A 19,806-nucleotide genomic window follows, 5' to 3' on the forward strand; every position below is an offset into this window, starting at 1 on the left:
ACAATACCTTGGAACAAGCTATCTTTTTTCTTCCAGGAACAAGAAGGATCTTCATCCTACGAATTGTTGGTTAGCTCAGGTCTTGGGCGGAATTGAACCACCGATCTCCTGTTTACTAGACAGGCGCTTTTACCGCTAAGCCACAAGACCTGTTCATTTTCGTTTTTTTGATTTAAAATCACGTGTTTTTGTTCCATATACGTATGTCATTTGAAGTCGATTGACTTAAAAGTTTTTTGTTTCTTTCCCAGAAAAGGAATGGAAGATTCGATACCTTGGAAAAAGCTATAGTGTTTCTTTTTTCTTTCCAAGAATTCTATTTAGTTTTTTTTTTTTACTTCTAGCGCAGTTTCTGGGCGGATTCGAGCCATCGCTGTTATCTACACAGTATCCTTATCCCCTAAGTCACAAGAATTGTTGGTTTCAAGTTTTCCGATTCAAAATTGTTTGTTCTTTTTCTTAACACGTTTGTCATTTGAAGTTCCTTGACTTATAGTTTTTTGTTTCATTCCCAGAAAATGAATGGAAGTTTCAATACCTTGGAAGAAGCTAACTGTTTTCTTTTTTCTTTCCAAGAACAAGATGATTCTATTTCCTTTTTTTAAAAACTTCTAGCGCAGTTTCTGCGCGGATTCGAACCATCGACCTCCTGTTGTATACACATGATCCTTAACCCCTAAGGAACTAGAATTTTTGGTGTCATGTTTTCCGATTCAAAATTGTTTGTTCTTTTTCTTAACATGTTTGTCATTTGAAGTTGCTTGACTTACAGTTTTTTGTTTCATTCCCAGAAACTGAATGGAAGTTACAATACCTTGGAACAAACTATCTTTTTTCTTCCAGGAACAAGAAGGATCTTCATCCTTCGAATAAGCCACAATTTTGTTTCATTCCCAGAAAATGAATGGAAGTTACAATACCTTGGAACAAGCTATCTTTTTTCTTCCAGGAACAAGAAGGATCTTCATCCTACGAATTGTTGGTTAGCTCAGGTCTTGGGCGGAATTGAACCACCGATCTCCTGTTTACTAGACAGGCGCTTTTACCGCTAAGCCACAAGACCGCTAAGCCACAATTTTTTGTTTCTTTCTCAGAAAAGGAATGGAAGTTTCGATACCTTGGAGACATACCTATGACATACCTATATGGAACAAAACACATGATTTTAAATCAACAAAACACATGAGTTTCTGTTTCATTCCCAGAAAATGAATGGAAGTTACAATACCTTGGAACAAGCTATCTTTTTTCTTCCAGGAACAAGAAGGATCTTCATCCTACGAATTGTTAGTTAGCTCAGGTCTTGGGCGGAATTGAACCACCGATCTCCTGTTTACTAGACAGGCGCTTTAACCGCTAAGCCACAAGACCGCTAAGCCACAATTTTGTTTCATTCCCAGAAAATGAATGGAAGTTACAATACCTTGGAACAAGCTATCTTTTTTCTTCCAGGAACAAGAAGGATCTTCATCCTACGAATTGTTAGTTAGCTCAGGTCTTGGCGGAATTGAACCACCGATCTCCTGTTTACTAGACAGGCGCTTTAACCGCTAAGCCACAAGACCGCTAAGCCACAATTTTTTGTTTCTTTCTCAGAAAAGGAATGGAAGTTTCGATACCTTGGAGAAAGCTATATTGTTTTCTTTTTCTTTCCAAGAATAAGATGATTCTATTTCCTTTTCTTTATTTCTTCCAGGAATAAGCTATCTTTTTTCTTCCAGGAACAAGAAGGATCTTCATCCTACGAATTGTTAGTTAGCTCAGTTCTTGGGCAGAATTGAACCACCGATCTCCTGTTTACTAGACAGGCGCTTTAACCGCTAAGCCACAAGACCTGTGTTTTGTTCCATGATTTTTGATTTAAAATCATGTGTTTTGTTCCATATAGGTATGTCATTTGAAGTCGATTGACTTCAAATTTTTTGTTTCTTTCTCAGAAAAGGAATGGAAGTTTCGATACCTTGGAGAAAGCTATATTGTTTTCTTTTTCTTTCCAAGAATAAGATGATTCTATTTCCTTTTCTTTATTTCTAGCGAAGTTTGTGAGCGAATACGAACCATCGACCTCCTGTTATATTCACTGGATCCTTATCCCCTAGGCGACTAGAACTGTGTTCTTCACGTTTTCCGATTCAAAATTAATTGTTCTTTTTCTTAACACGTTGGAAGTTACAATACCTTGGAACAAGCTATCTTTTTTCTTCCAGGAACAAGAAGGATCTTCATCCTACGAATTGTTAGTTAGCTCAGGTCTTGGGCGGAATTGAACCACCGATCTCCTGTTTACTAGACAGGCGCTTTAACCGCTAAGCCACAAGACCGCTAAGCCACAATTTTTTGTTTCTTTCTCAGAAAAGGAATGGAAGTTTCGATACCTTGGAGACATACCTATGACATACCTATATGGAACAAAACACATGATTTTAAATCAACAAAACACATGAGTTTCTGTTTCATTCCCAGAAAATGAATGGAAGTTACAATACCTTGGAATAAGCTATCTTTTTTCTTCCAGGAACAAGAAGGATCTTCATCCTACGAATTGTTAGTTAGCTCAGGTCTTGGGCGGAATTGAACCACCGATCTCCTGTTTACTAGACAGGCGCTTTAACCGCTAAGCCACAAGACCGCTAAGCCACAATTTTTTTGTTTCTTTCTCAGAAAAGGAATGGAAGTTTCGATACCTTGGAGAAAGCTATATTGTTTTCTTTTTCTTTCCAAGAATAAGATGATTCTATTTCCTTTTCTTTATTTCTTCCAGGAATAAGCTATCTTTTTTCTTCCAGGAACAAGAAGGATCTTCATCCTACGAATTGTTAGTTAGCTCAGGTCTTGGGCAGAATTGAACCACCGATCTCCTGTTTACTAGACAGGCGCTTTAACCGCTAAGCCACAAGACCTGTGTTTTGTGTTTTGTTCCATGATTTTTGATTTAAAATCATGTGTTTTGTTCCATATAGGTATGTCATTTGAAGTCGATTGACTTCAAATTTTTTGTTTCTTTCTCAGAAAAGGAATGGAAGTTTCGATACCTTGGAGAAAGCTATATTGTTTTCTTTTTCTTTCCAAGAATAAGATGATTCTATTTCCTTTTCTTTATTTCTAGCGAAGTTTGTGAGCGAATACGAACCATCGACCTCCTGTTATATTCACTGGATCCTTATCCCCTAGGCGACTAGAACTGTGTTCTTCACGTTTTCCGATTCAAAATTAATTGTTCTTTTTCTTAACACGTTGGAAGTTACAATACCTTGGAACAAGCTATCTTTTTTCTTCCAGGAACAAGAAGGATCTTCATCCTACGAATTGTTAGTTAGCTCAGGTCTTGGGCGGAATTGAACCACCGATCTCCTGTTTACTAGACAGGCGCTTTAACCGCTAAGCCACAAGACCGCTAAGCCACAATTTTTTGTTTCTTTCTGAGAAAAGGAATGGAAGTTTCGATACCTTGGAGAAAGCTATATTGTTTTCTTTTTCTTTCCAAGAATAAGATGATTCTATTTCCTTTTCTTTATTTCTTCCAGGAATAAGCTATCTTTTTTCTTCCAGGAACAAGATGGATTTAAAATCATGTGTTTTGTTCCATATAGGTATGTCATTTGAAGTCGATTGACTTCAAATTTTTTGTTTCTTTCTCAGAAAAGGAATGGAAGTTTCGATACCTTGGAGAAAGCTATATTGTTTTCTTTTTCTTTCCAAGAATAAGATGATTCTATTTCCTTTTCTTTATTTCTAGCGAAGTTTGTGAGCGAATACGAACCATCGACCTCCTGTTATATTCACTGGATCCTTATCCCCTAGGCGACTAGAACTGTGTTCTTCACGTTTTCCGATTCAAAATTAATTGTTCTTTTTCTTAACACGTTTGTCATTTGAAGTTGCTTGACTTATAGTTTTTTGTTTAATTCCCAGAAAATGAACGAAAGTTACAATACCTTGGAACAAGCTATATTTTTTCTTCCAGGAACAAGATGGATCTTCATCCTACCAAATGTTAGTTAGCTCAGGTCTTGGGCGGATTTGAACCACCGATCTCCTGTTTACAAGACAGGCGCTTTAACCGCTAAGCCACAAGACCTGTTGCTTCTAGTTTTTTTGATTTAAAATAATGTGTTTTTGTTCCATATAGGTATGTCATTTGAAGTCGATTGACCTAAAAAATTTCTGTTTCTTTCCCAGAAAAGGAATGGAAGTTTCGATACCTTGGAAAAAGCTATAGTGTTTTCTTTTTTCTTTCCAAGAATAAAATCACTCTATTTCCTTTTTTTTTTAAATTTCTAGCGCAGTTTCTGGGCGGCTTCGAACCATCGCTGTTATATACACAGTATCCTTGTCCCCTAAGCCACAAGAACTGTTGGTTTCAAGATTCCGATTCAAAATAGTTTGTTCTTTTTCTTAAAACGTTCGTCATTTGAAGTTGCTTGACTTATAGTTTTTTGTTTCATTCCCAGAAAATGAATGAAAGTTTCAATACCTTGGAAAAAGCTATATTTTTTCTTCAGGAACAAGATGGATCTTCGTCCTACGAATTGTTAGTTAGCTCAGGTCTAGGGCGGATTTGAACCAACGATCTCCTGTTTACTAGACACGCGCTTTAACCGCTAAGCCACAAGACCTGTTGCTTCTAGTTTTTTTGATTTAAAATAATGTGTTTTTGTTCCATATAGGTATGTCATTTGAAGTCGATTGACTTAAAAAAATTTTGTTTCTTTCCCGGAAAAGGAATGGAAGTTTCGATTGGAAAAAGCTATTGTGTTTTCTTTTTTCTTTCCAAGAATAAGATCATTCTATTTTTTTTTAATTTCTAGCGCAGTTTCTGGGCGGATTCGAACCATCGCTGTTATATACACAGTATCCTTATCCTCTAAGCCACAAAAATTGTTGGTTTTAAGTTTTCCGATTCAAAATTGTTTGTTCTTTTTCTTAACACGTTTGTCATTTGAAGTTGCTTGACTTATAGTTTTTTGTTTCATTCCCAGAAAATAAATGGAAGTTTCAATACCTTGGAAAATTCTAAAATTCAGGAACAAGATGGATCTTCGTCCTACGAATTGTTAGTTAGCTCAGGTCTTGGGCGGATTTGAACAACCGATCTCCTGTTTACTAGACAAGCGCTTTAACCGATAAGCCACAAGACCTGTTGATTCTGGTTTTTTTGATTTCAAAAAATTGAGTTTTTGTTCCATATAGGTATGTCATTTGAAGTCGATTGACCTAAAAATTTCTTGTTTCTTTCCCGAAAAGGAATGGAAGTTTCAATACCTTGGAAAAAGCTATAGTGTTTTCTTTTTTCTTTCCAAGAATAAGATCATTCAATTTCCTTTTTTTTTTAAATTTCTAGCGCAGTTTCTAGGCGGCTTCGAACCATCGCTGTTATATACACAGTATACTTATCCCCTAAGCCACAAGAACTATTGGTTTCAAGTTTTCCGATTCAAAATTGTTTGTTCTTTTTCTTAACACGTTTGTCATTTGAAGTTGCTTGACTTATAGTTTTTTGTTTCATTCCCAGAAAATGAATGGAAGTTAGAATACCTTGGAACAAGCTATATGTTTTCTTCCAGGAACAAAATGGATCTTCATCGTACGAATTGTTAGTTAGCTCAAGTCTTGGGCGGATTTGAACCACCGATCTCCTGTTTACTAGACAGGCGCTTTAACCGCTAAGCCACAAGACCTGTTCCTTTTAGTTTTTTTGATTTAAAATCATGTGTTTTGTTCCATATAGGTATGTCATTTGAAGTCGATTGACTTCAAATTTTTTGTTTCTTTCTCAGAAAAGGAATGGAAGTTTCGATACCTTGGAGAAAGCTATATTGTTTTCTTTTTCTTTCCAAGAATAAGATGATTCTATTTCCTTTTCTTTATTTCTTGCGAAGTTTGTGAGCGAATTCGAACCATCGACCTCCTGTTATATTCACTGGATCCTTATCCCCTAGGCGACTAGAACTGTGTTCTTCACGTTTTCCGATTCAAAATTAATTGTTCTTTTTCTTAACACGTTTGTCATTTGAAGTTGCTTGACTTATAGTTTTTTGTTTAATTCCCAGAAAATGAACGAAAGTTACAATACCTTGGAACAAGCTATATTTTTTCTTCCATGAACAAGATGGATCTTCCTCCTACCAAATGTTAGTTAGCTCAGGTCTTGGGCGGATTTGAACCACCGATCTCCTGTTTACAAGACAGGCGCTTTAACCGCTAAGCCACAAGACCTGTTGCTTCTAGTTTTTTTGATTTAAAATAATGTGTTTTTGTTCCATATAGGTATGTCATTTGAAGTCGATTGACCTAAAAAATTTCTGTTTCTTTCCCAGAAAAGGAATGGAAGTTTCGATACCTTGGAAAAAGCTATAGTGTTTTCTTTTTTCTTTCCAAGAATAAAATCATTCTATTTCCTTTTTTTTAAATTTCTAGCGCAGTTTCTGGGCGGCTTCGAACCATCGCTGTTATATACACAGTATCCTTGTCCCCTAAGCCACAAGAACTGTTGGTTTCAAGATTCCGATTCAAAATTGTTTGTTCTTTTTCTTAAAACGTTCGTCATTTGAAGTTGCTTGACTTATAGTTTTTTGTTTCATTCCCAGAAAATGAATGAAAGTTTCAATACCTTGGAAAAAGCTATATTTTTTCTTCAGGAACAAGATGGATCTTCGTCCTACGAATTGTTAGTTAGCTCAGGTCTAGGGCGGATTTGAACCAACGATCTCCTGTTTACTAGACAAGCGCTTTAACCGCTAAGCCACAAGACCTGTTGCTTCTAGTTTTTTTGATTTAAAATAATGTGTTTTTGTTCCATATAGGTATGTCATTTGAAGTCGATTGACTTAAAAAAAATTTTTTTCTTTCCCGGAAAAGGAATGGAAGTTTCGATTGGAAAAAGCTATTGTGTTTTCTTTTTTCTTTCCAAGAATAAGTTCATTCCATTTTTTTTTTAATTTCTAGCGCAGTTTCTGGGCGGATTCGAACCATCGCTGTTATATACACAGTATCCTTATCCTCTAAGCCACAAAAATTGTTGGTTTCAAGTTTTCCGATTCAAAATTGTTTGTTCTTTTTCTTAACACGTTTGTCATTTGAAGTTGCTTGACTTATAGTTTTTTGTTTCATTCCCAGAAAATAAATGGAAGTTTCAATACCTTGGAAAATTCTAAAATTCAGGAACACGATGGCTCTTCGCCCTACGAATTGTTAGTTAGCTCAGGTCTTGGGCGGATTTGAACAACCGATCTCCTGTTTACTAGACAAGCGCTTTAACCGCTAAGCCACAAGACCTGTTGATTCTGGTTTTTTTGATTTAAAAAAATTGAGTTTTTGTTCCATATAGGTATGTCATTTGAAGTCGATTGACCTAAAAATTTCTTGTTTCTTTCCCAGAAAAGGAATGGAAGTTTCAATACCTTGGAAAAAGCTATAGTGTTTTCTTTTTTCTTTCCAAGAATAAGATCATTCAATTTCCTTTTTTTTTTAAATTTCTAGCGCAGTTTCTAGGCGGCTTCGAACCATCGCTGTTATATACACAGTATACTTATCCCCTAAGCCACAAGAACTATTGGTTTCAAGTTTTCCGATTCAAAATTGTTTGTTCTTTTTCTTAACACGTTTGTCGTTTGAAGTTGCTTGACTTATAGTTTTTTGTTTCACTCCCAGAAAATGAATGGAAGTTAGAATACCTTGGAACAAGCTATATGTTTTCTTCCAGGAACAAAATGGATCTTCGTCCTACGAATTGTTAGTTAGCTCAGGTCTTGGGCGGATTCGAACCAACGATCTCCTGTTCACTAGACAGTCGCTTTAACCGCTAAGCCACAAGACCTGCTGCTTCTTGTTTTTTTGATTTAAAATCATGTGTTTTTGTTCCATATAGGTATGTCATTTGAAGTCGATTGACTTCAAATTTTTTTGTTTCTTTCCCAGAAAAGAAATGGAAGTTTCGATACCTTGGAAAAAGCTAATGTGTTTTCTTTTTTCTTTCCAAGAATAAGATCATTCTATTTTTTTTAATTTCTAGCGCAGTTTCTGGGCGGATTCGCACCATCGCTGTTATATACACAGTATCCTTGTCCCCTAAGCCACAAGAATTGTTGGTTTCAAGCTTTCCGACTCAAAATTGTTTGTTCTTTTTCTTAACACGTTTGTCATTTGAAGTTGCTTGACTTATAGTTTTTGTTTCATTCCCAGAAAATGAATGGAAGTTTCAATACCTTGGAACAAGCTATATGTTTTCTTCCAGGAACAAAATGGATCTTCATCGTACGAATTGTTAGTTAGCTCAAGTCTTGGGCGGATTTAAACCACCGATCTCCTGTTTACTAGACAGGCGCTTGAACCGCTAAGCCACAAGACCTGTTCCTTTTAGTTTTTTTTATTTAAAATCATGTGTTTTTGTTCCATATAGGTATGTAATTTGAAGTCGATTGACTTAAAATTTTTTTGTTTCTTTCCCAGAAAAGGAATGGATTTTCGATACCTTGGAAAAAGCTATATTGTTTTGTTTTTTCTTTCCAAGAATAAGATAATTCCATTTTCTTTTTTCATTTCTAGCGCAGTTTCGGGGCGGATTCGACCATCGACCTCCTGTTACTTATACAGGATCGTTATCCCCTAAGCCACCAGATTTGTAGCTTTCATGATTTCCGATTCGAAATTGTTTGTTCTTTTTCTGAAACCGTTTGTCATTTGTAGTTGCGTGCCTTATAGTTTTTTTTGTTCGGAAATTGAGTAGAACTTTCAATACCGTGGTAAATGCTAATTTGTTTTTCTTTCCAGGGACAAGATGGTTCTATTTCCTGCAAATTGTTAGCTAGCTCAGTCCTTGGTCGGATTTGAACCACCGATCTCCTGTGTCGTCGCCAGGCGCTTTAACCGCTAAGCCACAACACCTGTTGCTTTTCGTTTCTTTGATTTAGAATGATGTGTTTTTGTTCCATATAGGTATTTCATTTGAAGTTGATTGACTTTAATTTTTTTTTCTTTCCCAGAAAAGGAATGGAAGTTTCGACACCTTGGAAAAAGCTATAGTGTTTTCTTTTTTATTTCCAAGAATAAGATCATTCTATTTCCTTTTTTATTATTTCTAGCGCAGTTTCAGGGCGGACTCGAACCATCGCTGTTATATACACAGTATCCTTATCCCCTAAGCCACAAGAACTGTTGATTTCAAGTTTTCCGATTCAAAATTGTTTGTTCTTTTTCTTAACACGTTTGTCATTTGAAGTTGCTTGACTTATAGTTTTTGGTTTCATTTCCAAAAAATGGATGGAAGTTTAAATTCCTTGGAAAAAGCTATAATTTTTCTTCAGGAACAAGATGGATCTTCATCCTACGAATTGTTAGTTAGCTCAGGTCTTGGGCGGATTTGAACCAACGATCTCCTGTTTACTAGACCGGCGCTTTAACCGTGTAGCCACAAACCTATTACTTTTAGTTTTTTTGATTTAAAATCATGTGTTTTTGTTCCATATAGGTATGTCATTTGAAGTCGATTGACTTCAAATTTTTTTGTTTCTTTCCCAGAAAAGGAATGGAAGTTTCGATAACTTGGAAAAAGCTATTGTGTTTTCTTTTTTCTTTCCAAGAATAAGATCATTCTATTTTTTTTTGATTTCTAGCGAAGTTTCTGGGCGGATTCGCACCATCGCTGTTATATACACAGTATCCTTATCCCCTAAGCCACAAGAAATGTTGGTTTCGAGTTTTCCGACTCAAAATTGTTTGTTCTTTTCCTTAACACGTTTGTCATTTGAAGTTGCTTGACTTATAGTTTTTTGTTTCGTTTCCAGAAAATGGATGAAAGCTTAAATTCCTTGGAAAAAGCTATAATTTTTCTTCCAGGAACAAGATGGATCTTCATCCTACGAATTGTAAGTTAGCTCAGGTCTTGGGCGGATTTGAACCACCGATCTCCTGTTTACTCGACAGGCGCTTTAACCGGTAAGCCACAAGACCTGTTGCTTCTAGTTTTTCTGATTTAAAATCATGTGCTTTTATTCCATATAGGTATGTAATTTGAAGTCGATTGACTTAAAATTTTTTTGTTTCTTTCCCAGAAAAGGAATGGATTTTCGATACCTTGGACAAAGCTATATTGTTTTGTTTTTTCTTTCCAAGAATAAGATAATTCCATTTCCTCTTTTATTATTTCTAGCGCAGTTTCTGGGCGGACTCGAACCATCGCTGTTATATACACAGTATCCTTATCCCCTAAGCCACAAGAACTGTTGATTTCAAGTTTTCCGATTCAAAATTGTTTGTTCTTTTTCTTAACACGTTTGTCATTTGAAGTTGCTTGACTTATAGTTTTTTGTTTCATTTCCAAAAAATGGATGGAAGTTTAAATTCCTTGGAAAAGCTACATTTTTCTTCAGGAACAAGATGGATCTTCATCCTACGAATTGTTAGTTAGCTCAGGTCTTGGGCGGATTAGAACCAACGATCTCCTGTTTACTAGACCGGCGCTTTAACCGTGTAGCCACAAACCTATTGCTTCTAGTTTTTTTGATTTAAAATAATGTGTTTTTGTTCCATATAGGTATGTCATTTGAAGTCGATTGACCTAAGAACTTTCTGTTTCTTTCCCAGAAAAGGAATGGAAGTTTCGATACCTTGGAAAAAGCTATATTGTTTTCTTTTTTCTTTCCAAGAATAAGATAATTCCATTTCCTTTTTTATTATTTCTAGCGCAGTTTCTGGGCGGACTCGAACCATCGCTGTTATATACACAGTATCCTTATCCCCTAAGCCACAAGAACTGTTGATTTCAAGTTTTCCGATTCAAAATTGTTTGTTCTTTTTCTTAACACGTTTGTCATTTGAAGTTGCTTGACTTATAGTTTTTTGTTTCATTTCCAAAAAATGGATGGAAGTTTAAATTCCTTGGAAAAAGCTATAATTTTTCTTCAGGAACAAGATGGATCTTCATCCTACGAATTGTTAGTTAGCTCAGGTCTTGGGCGGATTTGAACCAACGATCTCCTGTTTACTAGACCGGCGCTTTAACCGTGTAGCCACAAACCTATTGCTTCTAGTTTTTTTGATTTAAAATCATGTGTTTTTGTTCCATATAGGTATGTCATTTGAAGTCCATTGACTTCAAATTTTTTTGTTTCTTTCCCAGAAAAGGAATGGAAGTTTCGATAACTTGGAAAAAGCTATTGTGTTTTCTTTTTTCTTTCCAAGAATAAGATCATTCTATTTTTTTTGATTTCTACGAAGTTTCTGGGCCGATTCGCACCATCGCTGTTATATACACAGTATCCTTATCCCCTAAGCCACAAGAATTGTTGGTTTCGAGTTTTCCGACTCAAAATTGTTTGTTGTTTTCCTTAACACGTTTGTCATTTGAAGTTGCTTGACTTATAGTTTTTTGTTTCGTTTCCAGAAAATGGATGGAAGTTTAAATTCCTTGGAAAAAGCTATAATTTTTCTTCCAGGAACAAGATGGATCTTCATCCTACGAATTGTTAGTTAGCTCAGGTCTTGGGCGGATTTGAACCACCGATCTCCTGTTTACTCGACAGGCGCTTTAACCGGTAAGCCACAAGACCTGTTGCTTCTAGTTTTTTTGATTTAAAATCATGTGTTTTTGTTCCATATAGGTATGTCATTTGAAGTCCATTGACTTCAAATTTTTTTGTTTCTTTCCCAGAAAAGGAATGGAAGTTTCGATACCTTGGAAAAAGCTAATGTGTTTTCTTTTTTCTTTCCAAGAATAAGATCATTCTATTTTTTTTTTATTTCTAGCGCAGTTTCTGGGCGGATTCGCACCATCGCTGTTATATACACAGTATCCTTGTCCCCTAAGCCACAAGAATTGTTGGTTTCAAGCTTTCCGACTCAAAATTGTTTGTTCTTTTTCTTAACACGGTTGTCATTTGAAGTTGCTTGACTTATAGTTTTTGTTTCATTCCCAGAAAATGAATGGAAGTTTCAATACCTCGGAAAAAGCAATAATTTTTCTTCAGGAACAAGATGGATCTTCATCCTACGAATTGTTAGTTAGCTCAGGTCTTGGGCGGATTTGAACCAACGATCTCCTGTTTACTAGACAGGCGCTTTAACCGTTAAGCCACAAACCTATTGATTCTAGTTTTTTTTATTTAAAATCATGAGTTTTTGTTCCATATAGGTATGTAATTTGAAGTCGATTGACTTAAAATTTTTTTGTTTCTTTCCCAGAAAAGGAATGGATTTTCGATACCTTGGAAAAAGCTATATTGTTTTGTTTTTTCTTTCCAAGAATAAGATAATTCCATTTTCTTTTTTCATTTCTAGCGCAGTTTCGGGGCGGATTCGACCATCGACCTCCTGTTACTTATACAGGATCGTTATCCCCTAAGCCACCAGATTTGTAGCTTTAATGATTTCCGATTCGAAATTGTTTGTTCTTTTTCTGAAACCGTTTGTCATTTGTAGTTGCGTGCCTTATAGTTTTTTTTGTTCGGAAATTGAGTAGAACTTTCAATACCGTGGTAAATGCTAATTTGTTTTTCTTTCCAGGGACAAGATGGTTCTATTTCCTGCAAATTGTTAGCTAGCTCAGTCCTTGGTCGGATTTGAACCACCGATCTCCTGTGTCGTCGCCAGGCGCTTTAACCGCTAAGCCACAACACCTGTTGCTTTTCGTTTCTTTGATTTAGAATGATGTGTTTTTGTTCCATATAGGTATTTCATTTGAAGTTGATTGACTTTAATTTTTTTTTCTTTCCCAGAAAAGGAATGGAAGTTTCGATACCTTGGAAAAAGCTATAGTGTTTTCTTTTTTATTTCCAAGAATAAGATCATTCTATTTCCTTTTTTATTATTTCTAGCGCAGTTTCAGGGCGGACTCGAACCATCGCTGTTATATACACAGTATCCTTATCCCCTAAGCCACAAGAACTGTTGATTTCAAGTTTTCCGATTCAAAATTGTTTGTTCTTTTTCTTAACACGTTTGTCATTTGAAGTTGCTTGACTTATAGTTTTTGGTTTCATTTCCAAAAAATGGATGGAAGTTTAAATTCCTTGGAAAAAGCTATAATTTTTCTTCAGGAACAAGATGGATCTTCATCCTACGAATTGTTAGTTAGCTCAGGTCTTGGGCGGATTTGAACCAACGATCTCCTGTTTACTAGACCGGCGCTTTAACCGTGTAGCCACAAACCTATTACTTCTAGTTTTTTTGATTTAAAATCATGTGTTTTTGTTCCATATAGGTATGTCATTTGAAGTCGATTGACTTCAAATTTTTTTGTTTCTTTCCCAGAAAAGGAATGGAAGTTTCGATAACTTGGAAAAAGCTATTGTGTTTTCTTTTTTCTTTCCAAGAATAAGATCATTCTATTTTTTTTTTGATTTCTAGCGAAGTTTCTGGGCGGATTCGCACCATCGCTGTTATATACACAGTATCCTTATCCCCTAAGCCACAAGAATTGTTGGTTTCGAGTTTTCCGACTCAAAATTGTTTGTTCTTTTCCTTAACACGTTTGTCATTTGAAGTTGCTTGACTTATAGTTTTTTGTTTCGTTTCCAGAAAATGGATGAAAGCTTAAATTCCTTGGAAAAAGCTATAATTTTTCTTCCAGGAACAAGATGGATCTTCATCCTACGAATTGTAAGTTAGCTCAGGTCTTGGGCGGATTTGAACCACCGATCTCCTGTTTACTCGACAGGCGCTTTAACCGGTAAGCCACAAGACCTGTTGCTTCTAGTTTTTCTGATTTAAAATCATGTGCTTTTATTCCATATAGGTATGTAATTTGAAGTCGATTGACTTAAAATTTTTTTGTTTCTTTCCCAGAAAAGGAATGGATTTTCGATACCTTGGACAAAGCTATATTGTTTTGTTTTTTCTTTCCAAGAATAAGATAATTCCATTTCCTTTTTTATTATTTCTAGCGCAGTTTCTGGGCGGACTCGAACCATCGCTGTTATATACACAGTATCCTTATCCCCTAAGCCACAAGAACTGTTGATTTCAAGTTTTCCGATTCAAAATTGTTTGTTATTTTTCTTAACACGTTTGTCATTTGAAGTTGCTTGACTTATAGTTTTTTGTTTCATTTCCAAAAAATGGATGGAAGTTTAAATTCCTTGGAAAAGCTACATTTTTCTTCAGGAACAAGATGGATCTTCATCCTACGAATTGTTAGTTAGCTCAGGTCTTGGGCGGATTAGAACCAACGATCTCCTGTTTACTAGACCGGCGCTTTAACCGTGTAGCCACAAACCTATTGCTTCTAGTTTTTTTGATTTAAAATAATGTGTTTTTGTTCCATATAGGTATGTCATTTGAAGTCGATTGACCTAAGAACTTTCTGTTTCTTTCCCAGAAAAGGAATGGAAGTTTCGATACCTTGGAAAAAGCTATATTGTTTTGTTTTTTCTTTCCAAGAATAAGATAATTCCATTTCCTTTTTTATTATTTCTAGCGCAGTTTCTGGGCGGACTCGAACCATCGCTGTTATATACACAGTATCCTTATCCCCTAAGCCACAAGAACTGTTGATTTCAAGTTTTCCGATTCAAAATTGTTTGTTCTTTTTCTTAACACGTTTGTCATTTGAAGTTGCTTGACTTATAGTTTTTTGTTTCATTTCCAAAAAATGAATGGAAGTTTAAATTCCTTGGAAAAAGCTATAATTTTTCTTCAGGAACAAGATGGATCTTCATCCTACGAATTCTTAGTTAGCTCAGGTCTTGGGCGGATTTGAACCAACGATCTCCTGTTTACTAGACCGGCGCTTTAACCGTGTAGCCACAAACCTATTGCTTCTAGTTTTTTTGATTTAAAATCATGTGTTTTTGTTCCATATAGGTATGTCATTTGAAGTCCATTGACTTCAAATTTTTTTGTTTCTTTCCCAGAAAAGGAATGGAAGTTTCGATAACTTGGAAAAAGCTATTGTGTTTTCTTTTTTCTTTCCAAGAATAAGATCATTCTATTTTTTTTTGATTTCTACGAAGTTTCTGGGCCGATTCGCACCATCGCTGTTATATACACAGTATCCTTATCCCCTAAGCCACAAGAATTGTTGGTTTCGAGTTTTCCGACTCAAAATTGTTTGTTGTTTTCCTTAACACGTTTGTCATTTGAAGTTGCTTGACTTATAGTTTTTTGTTTCGTTTCCAGAAAATGGATGGAAGTTTAAATTCCTTGGAAAAAGCTATAATTTTTCTTCCAGGAACAAGATGGATCTTCATCCTACGAATTGTTAGTTAGCTCAGGTCTTGGGCGGATTTGAACCACCGATCTCCTGTTTACTCGACAGGCGCTTTAACCGGTAAGCCACAAGACCTGTTGCTTCTAGTTTTTCTGATTTAAAATCATGTGTTTTTATTCCATATAGGTAAGTAATTTGAAGTCGATTGACTTAAAAATTTTTTGTTTCTTTCCCAGAAAAGCAATGGATTTTCGATACCTTGGAAAAACCCAAATTGTTTTGTTTTTTCTTTCCAAGAATAAGATAATTGTATTTCCTTTTTTCATTTCTGGCGCAGCTTCTGCGCGGATTCGAACCATCGACCTCCTGTTACTTATACAGGATCCTTATCCCCTAAGCCACTAGATTTGTTGCTTTCATGTTTTCCGATTCGAAATTGTTTTTTCTTTTTCTGAAACCGTTTGTCATTTGTAGTTGCGTGCCTTATAGTTTTTTTTGTTCGGAAATTGAGTAGAATTTTCAATACCGTGGTAAATGCTAATTTGTTTTTCTTTCCAGGGACAAGATGGTTCTATTTCCTGCAAATTGTTAGCTAGCTCAGTCCTTGGTCGGATTTGAACCACCGATCTCCTGTGTCGTCGCCAGGCGCTTTAACCGCTAAGCTACAACACCTGTTGCTTTTCGTTTCTTTGATTTAGAAATGATGTGTTTTTGTTCCATATAGGTATGTCATTTGAAGTTGATTGACTTTAAATTTTTTTTCTTTCCCAGAAAAGGAATGGAAGTTTCGATACCTTGGAAAAAGCTATAGTGTTTTCTTTTTTATTTCCAAGAATAAGATCATTCTATTCCCTTTTTTATTATTTCTAGCGCAGTTTCTGGGCGGACTCGAACCATCGCTGTTATATACACAGTATCCTTATCCCCTAAGCCACAAGAACTGTTGATTTCAAGTTTTCCGATTCAAAATTGTTCGTTCTTTTTCTTAACACGTTTGTCATTTGAAGTTGCTTGACTTATACTTTTTTTGTTTCATTTCCAGAAAATGAATGGAAGTTTAAATACCTTGGAAAAAGCTATAATTTTTCTTCAGGAACAAGATGGATCTTCATCCTAAGAATTGTTAGTTAGCTCAGGTCTTGGGCGGATTTGAACAAACAATCTCCTGTTTACTAGACAGGCGCTTTAACCGCTAAGCCACAAGACCTGTTCATTTTCGTTTTTTTGATTTAAAATCACGTGTTTTTGTTCCATATACGTATGTCATTTGAAGTCGATTGACTTAAAAGTTTTTTGTTTCTTTCCCAGAAAAGGAATGGAAGTTTCGATACCTTGGAAAAAGCTATAGTGTTTTCTTTTTTATTTCCAAGAATAAGATCATTCTATTTCCTTTTTTATTATTTCTAGCGCAGTTTCTGGGCGGACTCGAACCATCGCTGTTATATACACAGTATCCTTATCCCCTAAGCCACAAGAACTGTTGATTTCAAGTTTTCCGATTCAAGATTGTTTGTTCTTTTTCTTAACACATTTGTCATTTGAAGTTGCTTGACTTATAGTTTTTTGTTTCGTTTCCAGAAAATGGATGGAAGTTTAAATTCCTTGGAAAAAGCTATAATTTTTCTTCCAGGAACAAGATGGATCTTCATCCTACGAATTGTTAGTTAGCTCAGGTCTTGGGCGGATTTGAACCACCGATCTCCTGTTTACTCGACAGGCGCTTTAACCGGTAAGCCACAAGACCTGTTGCTTCTAGTTTTTCTGATTTAAAATCATGTGTTTTTATTCCATATAGGTAAGTAATTTGAAGTCGATTGACTTAAAATTTTTTTGTTTCTTTCCCAGAAAAGCAATGGATTTTCGATACCTTGGAAAAACCCAAATTGTTTTGTTTTTTCTTTCCAAGAATAAGATAATTGTATTTCCTTTTTTCATTTCTGGCGCAGCTTCTGCGCGGATTCGAACCATCGACCTCCTGTTACTTATACAGGATCCTTATCCCCTAAGCCACTAGATTTGTTGCTTTCATGTTTTCCGATTCGAAATTGTTTTTTCTTTTTCTGAAACCGTTTGTCATTTGTAGTTGCGTGCCTTATAGTTTTTTTTGTTCGGAAATTGAGTAGAATTTTCAATACCGTGGTAAATGCTAATTTGTTTTTCTTTCCAGGGACAAGATGGTTCTATTTCCTGCAAATTGTTAGCTAGCTCAGTCCTTGGTCGGATTTGAACCACCGATCTCCTGTGTCGTCGCCAGGCGCTTTAACCGCTAAGCTACAACACCTGTTGCTTTTCGTTTCTTTGATTTAGAAATGATGTGTTTTTGTTCCATATAGGTATGTCATTTGAAATTGATTGACTTTAAATTTTTTTTCTTTCCCAGAAAAGGAATGGAAGTTTCGATACCTTGGAAAAAGCTATAGTGTTTTCTTTTTTATTTCCAAGAATAAGATCATTCTATTTCCTTTTTTATTATTTCTAGCGCAGTTTCTGGGCGGACTCGAACCATCGCTGTTATATACACAGTATCGTTATCCCCTAAGCCACAAGAACTGTTGATTTCAAGTTTTCCGATTCAAAATTGTTCGTTCTTTTTCTTAACACGTTTGTCATTTGAAGTTGCTTGACTTATAGTTTTTTGTTTCATTTCCAGAAAATGAATGGAAGTTTAAATACCTTGGAAAAAGCTATAATTTTTCTTCAGGAACAAGATGGATCTTCATCCTAAGAATTGTTAGTTAGCTCAGGTCTTGGGCGGATTTGAACAAACAATCTCCTGTTTACTAGACAGGCGCTTTAACCGCTAAGCCACAAGACCTGTTCATTTTCGTTTTTTTGATTTAAAATCACGTGTTTTTGTTCCATATACGTATGTCATTTGAAGTCGATTGACTTAAAAGTTTTTTGTTTCTTTCCCAGAAAAGGAATGGAAGTTTCGATACCTTGGAAAAAGCTATAGTGTTTTCTTTTTTATTTCCAAGAATAAGATCATTCTATTTCCTTTTTTATTATTTCTAGCGCAGTTTCTGGGCGGACTCGAACCATCGCTGTTATATACACAGTATCCTTATCCCCTAAGCCACAAGAACTGTTGATTTCAAATTTTCCGATTCAAAATTGTTTGTTCTTTTTCTTAACACGTTTGTCATTTGAAGTTGCTTGACTTATAGTTTTTTTGTTTCATTTCCAGAAAATGAATGGAAGTTTAAATACCTTGGAAAAAGCTAAAATTTTTCTTCAGGAACAAGATGGATCTTCATCCTGCCAAATGTTAGTTAGCTCAGGTCTTGGGCGGATTTGAACCACCGATCTCCTGTTTACTAGACAGGCGCTTTAACCGCTAAGCCACAAGACCTGTTGCTTCTAGTTTTTTTGATTTAAAATCTCCTGTTTACTAGACAGGCGCTTTAACCGCTAAGCCACAAGACCTGTTCATTTTCGTTTTTTTGATTTAAAATCACGTGTTTTTGTTCCATATACGTATGTCATTTGAAGTCGATTGACTTAAAAGTTTTTTGTTTCTTTCCCAGAAAAGGAATGGAAGTTTCGATACCTTGGAAAAAGCTATAGTGTTTTCTTTTTTATTTCCAAGAATAAGATCATTCTATTTCCTTTTTCATTATTTCTAGCGCAGTTTCTGGGCGGACTCGAACCATCGCTGTTATATACACAGTATCCTTATCCCCTAAGCCACAAGAACTGTTGATTTCAAGTTTTCCGATTCAAAAATGTTTGTTCTTTTTCTTAACACGTTTGTCATTTGAAGTTGCTTGACTTATAGTTTTTTTGTTTCATTTCCAGAAAATAAATGGAAGTTTAAATACCTTGGAAAAAGTAATAATTTTTCTTCAGGAACAAGATGGATCTTCATCCTACCAAATGTTAGTTAGCTCAGGTCTTGGGCGGATTTGAACCACCGATCTCCTGTTTACTAGACAGGCGCTTCAACCGCTAAGCCACAAGACCTATTGCTTCTAGTTTTTTTGATTTAAAATCTTCTGTTTACTAGACAGGCGCTTTAACCGCTAAGCCACAAGACCTGTTCATTTTCGTTTTTTTGATTTAAAATCACGTGTTTTTATTCCATATACGTATGTCATTTGAAGTCGATTGACTTAAAAGTTTTTTGTTTCTTTCCCAGAAAAGGAATGGAAGTTTCGATACCTTGGAAAAAGCTATTGTGTTTTCTTTTTTATTTCTAAGAATAAGATCAATATATTTCCTTTTTTATTGTTTCTAGCGCAGTTTCTGGGCGGACTCGAACCATCGTTGTTATATACACAGTATCCTTATCCCCTAAGCCACAAGAACTGTTGATTTCAAGTTTTCCGATTCAAAATTGTTTGTTCTTTTTCTTAACACGTTTGTCATTTGAAGTTGCTTGACTTATAGTTTTTTGTTTCATTTCCAGAAAATGAATGGAAGTTTAAATACCTTGGAAAAAGCTATAATTTTTCTTCAGGAACAAGAAGGATCTACATCCTACCAAATGTTAGTTAGCTCAGGTCTTGGGCGGATTTGAACCACCGATCTCCTGTTTACTAGACAGGCGCTTTAACCGCTAAGCCACAAGACCTGTTGCTTCTAGTTTTGTTTATTTAAAATCTCCTGTTTACTAGACAGGCGCTTTAACCGCTAAGCCACAAGACCTGTTCATTTTCGTTTTT

At 35.6% G+C, this 19,806-nt stretch overlaps 3 protein-coding genes and 28 non-coding genes across 36 annotated transcripts in view; 1 reads left to right on the forward strand and 30 right to left on the reverse strand.

Annotated features, from left to right (window-relative positions):
- LOC134840457 (adenylate kinase isoenzyme 6-like) overlaps window positions 1-19,806 on the reverse strand; it is a 478,618-nt gene that overhangs the window by 299,422 nt on the left and 159,390 nt on the right. The gene's annotated exons all lie outside the window — the stretch shown is intronic.
- Window positions 1-19,806, forward strand: part of LOC134840454 (calmodulin-lysine N-methyltransferase-like) — a 525,993-nt gene that overhangs the window by 242,219 nt on the left and 263,968 nt on the right. The window lies entirely within an intron of this gene.
- The window catches only part of LOC134839350 (protocadherin Fat 1-like), a 216,854-nt gene that overhangs the window by 127,421 nt on the left and 69,627 nt on the right, over window positions 1-19,806 (reverse strand). The window lies entirely within an intron of this gene.
- Trnat-agu (transfer RNA threonine (anticodon AGU)) lies at window positions 78-150 on the reverse strand. The gene has a single exon. It is a non-coding gene; the product is annotated as a tRNA-Thr (tRNA).
- Window positions 991-1,063, reverse strand: Trnat-agu (transfer RNA threonine (anticodon AGU)). Its single transcript has one exon. It is a non-coding gene; the product is annotated as a tRNA-Thr (tRNA).
- Window positions 1,299-1,371, reverse strand: Trnat-agu (transfer RNA threonine (anticodon AGU)). Its single transcript has one exon. It is a non-coding gene; the product is annotated as a tRNA-Thr (tRNA).
- Trnat-agu (transfer RNA threonine (anticodon AGU)) lies at window positions 1,494-1,565 on the reverse strand. Its single transcript has one exon. It is a non-coding gene; the product is annotated as a tRNA-Thr (tRNA).
- Window positions 1,763-1,835, reverse strand: Trnat-agu (transfer RNA threonine (anticodon AGU)). The gene has a single exon. It is a non-coding gene; the product is annotated as a tRNA-Thr (tRNA).
- On the reverse strand, window positions 2,249-2,321 carry Trnat-agu (transfer RNA threonine (anticodon AGU)). Its single transcript has one exon. It is a non-coding gene; the product is annotated as a tRNA-Thr (tRNA).
- On the reverse strand, window positions 2,557-2,629 carry Trnat-agu (transfer RNA threonine (anticodon AGU)). Its single transcript has one exon. It is a non-coding gene; the product is annotated as a tRNA-Thr (tRNA).
- Window positions 2,828-2,900, reverse strand: Trnat-agu (transfer RNA threonine (anticodon AGU)). Its single transcript has one exon. It is a non-coding gene; the product is annotated as a tRNA-Thr (tRNA).
- On the reverse strand, window positions 3,321-3,393 carry Trnat-agu (transfer RNA threonine (anticodon AGU)). Its single transcript has one exon. It is a non-coding gene; the product is annotated as a tRNA-Thr (tRNA).
- Window positions 4,006-4,078, reverse strand: Trnat-ugu (transfer RNA threonine (anticodon UGU)). The gene has a single exon. It is a non-coding gene; the product is annotated as a tRNA-Thr (tRNA).
- On the reverse strand, window positions 4,544-4,616 carry Trnat-agu (transfer RNA threonine (anticodon AGU)). Its single transcript has one exon. It is a non-coding gene; the product is annotated as a tRNA-Thr (tRNA).
- On the reverse strand, window positions 5,606-5,678 carry Trnat-agu (transfer RNA threonine (anticodon AGU)). Its single transcript has one exon. It is a non-coding gene; the product is annotated as a tRNA-Thr (tRNA).
- On the reverse strand, window positions 6,144-6,216 carry Trnat-ugu (transfer RNA threonine (anticodon UGU)). Its single transcript has one exon. It is a non-coding gene; the product is annotated as a tRNA-Thr (tRNA).
- On the reverse strand, window positions 6,680-6,752 carry Trnat-agu (transfer RNA threonine (anticodon AGU)). Its single transcript has one exon. It is a non-coding gene; the product is annotated as a tRNA-Thr (tRNA).
- On the reverse strand, window positions 7,203-7,275 carry Trnat-agu (transfer RNA threonine (anticodon AGU)). The gene has a single exon. It is a non-coding gene; the product is annotated as a tRNA-Thr (tRNA).
- Trnat-agu (transfer RNA threonine (anticodon AGU)) lies at window positions 7,744-7,816 on the reverse strand. Its single transcript has one exon. It is a non-coding gene; the product is annotated as a tRNA-Thr (tRNA).
- Trnat-agu (transfer RNA threonine (anticodon AGU)) lies at window positions 8,275-8,347 on the reverse strand. The gene has a single exon. It is a non-coding gene; the product is annotated as a tRNA-Thr (tRNA).
- On the reverse strand, window positions 9,876-9,948 carry Trnat-agu (transfer RNA threonine (anticodon AGU)). Its single transcript has one exon. It is a non-coding gene; the product is annotated as a tRNA-Thr (tRNA).
- Window positions 11,474-11,546, reverse strand: Trnat-agu (transfer RNA threonine (anticodon AGU)). The gene has a single exon. It is a non-coding gene; the product is annotated as a tRNA-Thr (tRNA).
- On the reverse strand, window positions 12,005-12,076 carry Trnat-agu (transfer RNA threonine (anticodon AGU)). Its single transcript has one exon. It is a non-coding gene; the product is annotated as a tRNA-Thr (tRNA).
- On the reverse strand, window positions 13,606-13,678 carry Trnat-agu (transfer RNA threonine (anticodon AGU)). The gene has a single exon. It is a non-coding gene; the product is annotated as a tRNA-Thr (tRNA).
- Window positions 15,205-15,277, reverse strand: Trnat-agu (transfer RNA threonine (anticodon AGU)). The gene has a single exon. It is a non-coding gene; the product is annotated as a tRNA-Thr (tRNA).
- On the reverse strand, window positions 16,277-16,349 carry Trnat-agu (transfer RNA threonine (anticodon AGU)). Its single transcript has one exon. It is a non-coding gene; the product is annotated as a tRNA-Thr (tRNA).
- On the reverse strand, window positions 16,814-16,886 carry Trnat-agu (transfer RNA threonine (anticodon AGU)). The gene has a single exon. It is a non-coding gene; the product is annotated as a tRNA-Thr (tRNA).
- Window positions 17,885-17,957, reverse strand: Trnat-agu (transfer RNA threonine (anticodon AGU)). The gene has a single exon. It is a non-coding gene; the product is annotated as a tRNA-Thr (tRNA).
- Window positions 18,422-18,494, reverse strand: Trnat-agu (transfer RNA threonine (anticodon AGU)). The gene has a single exon. It is a non-coding gene; the product is annotated as a tRNA-Thr (tRNA).
- Trnat-agu (transfer RNA threonine (anticodon AGU)) lies at window positions 19,033-19,105 on the reverse strand. Its single transcript has one exon. It is a non-coding gene; the product is annotated as a tRNA-Thr (tRNA).
- Trnat-agu (transfer RNA threonine (anticodon AGU)) lies at window positions 19,643-19,715 on the reverse strand. Its single transcript has one exon. It is a non-coding gene; the product is annotated as a tRNA-Thr (tRNA).

The sequence above is a fragment of the Symsagittifera roscoffensis genome, chromosome 2 (genome assembly GCF_963678635.1).
Source record: "Symsagittifera roscoffensis chromosome 2, txSymRosc1.1, whole genome shotgun sequence".
Taxonomy (NCBI): Eukaryota; Metazoa; Xenacoelomorpha; order Acoela; family Convolutidae; genus Symsagittifera; species Symsagittifera roscoffensis.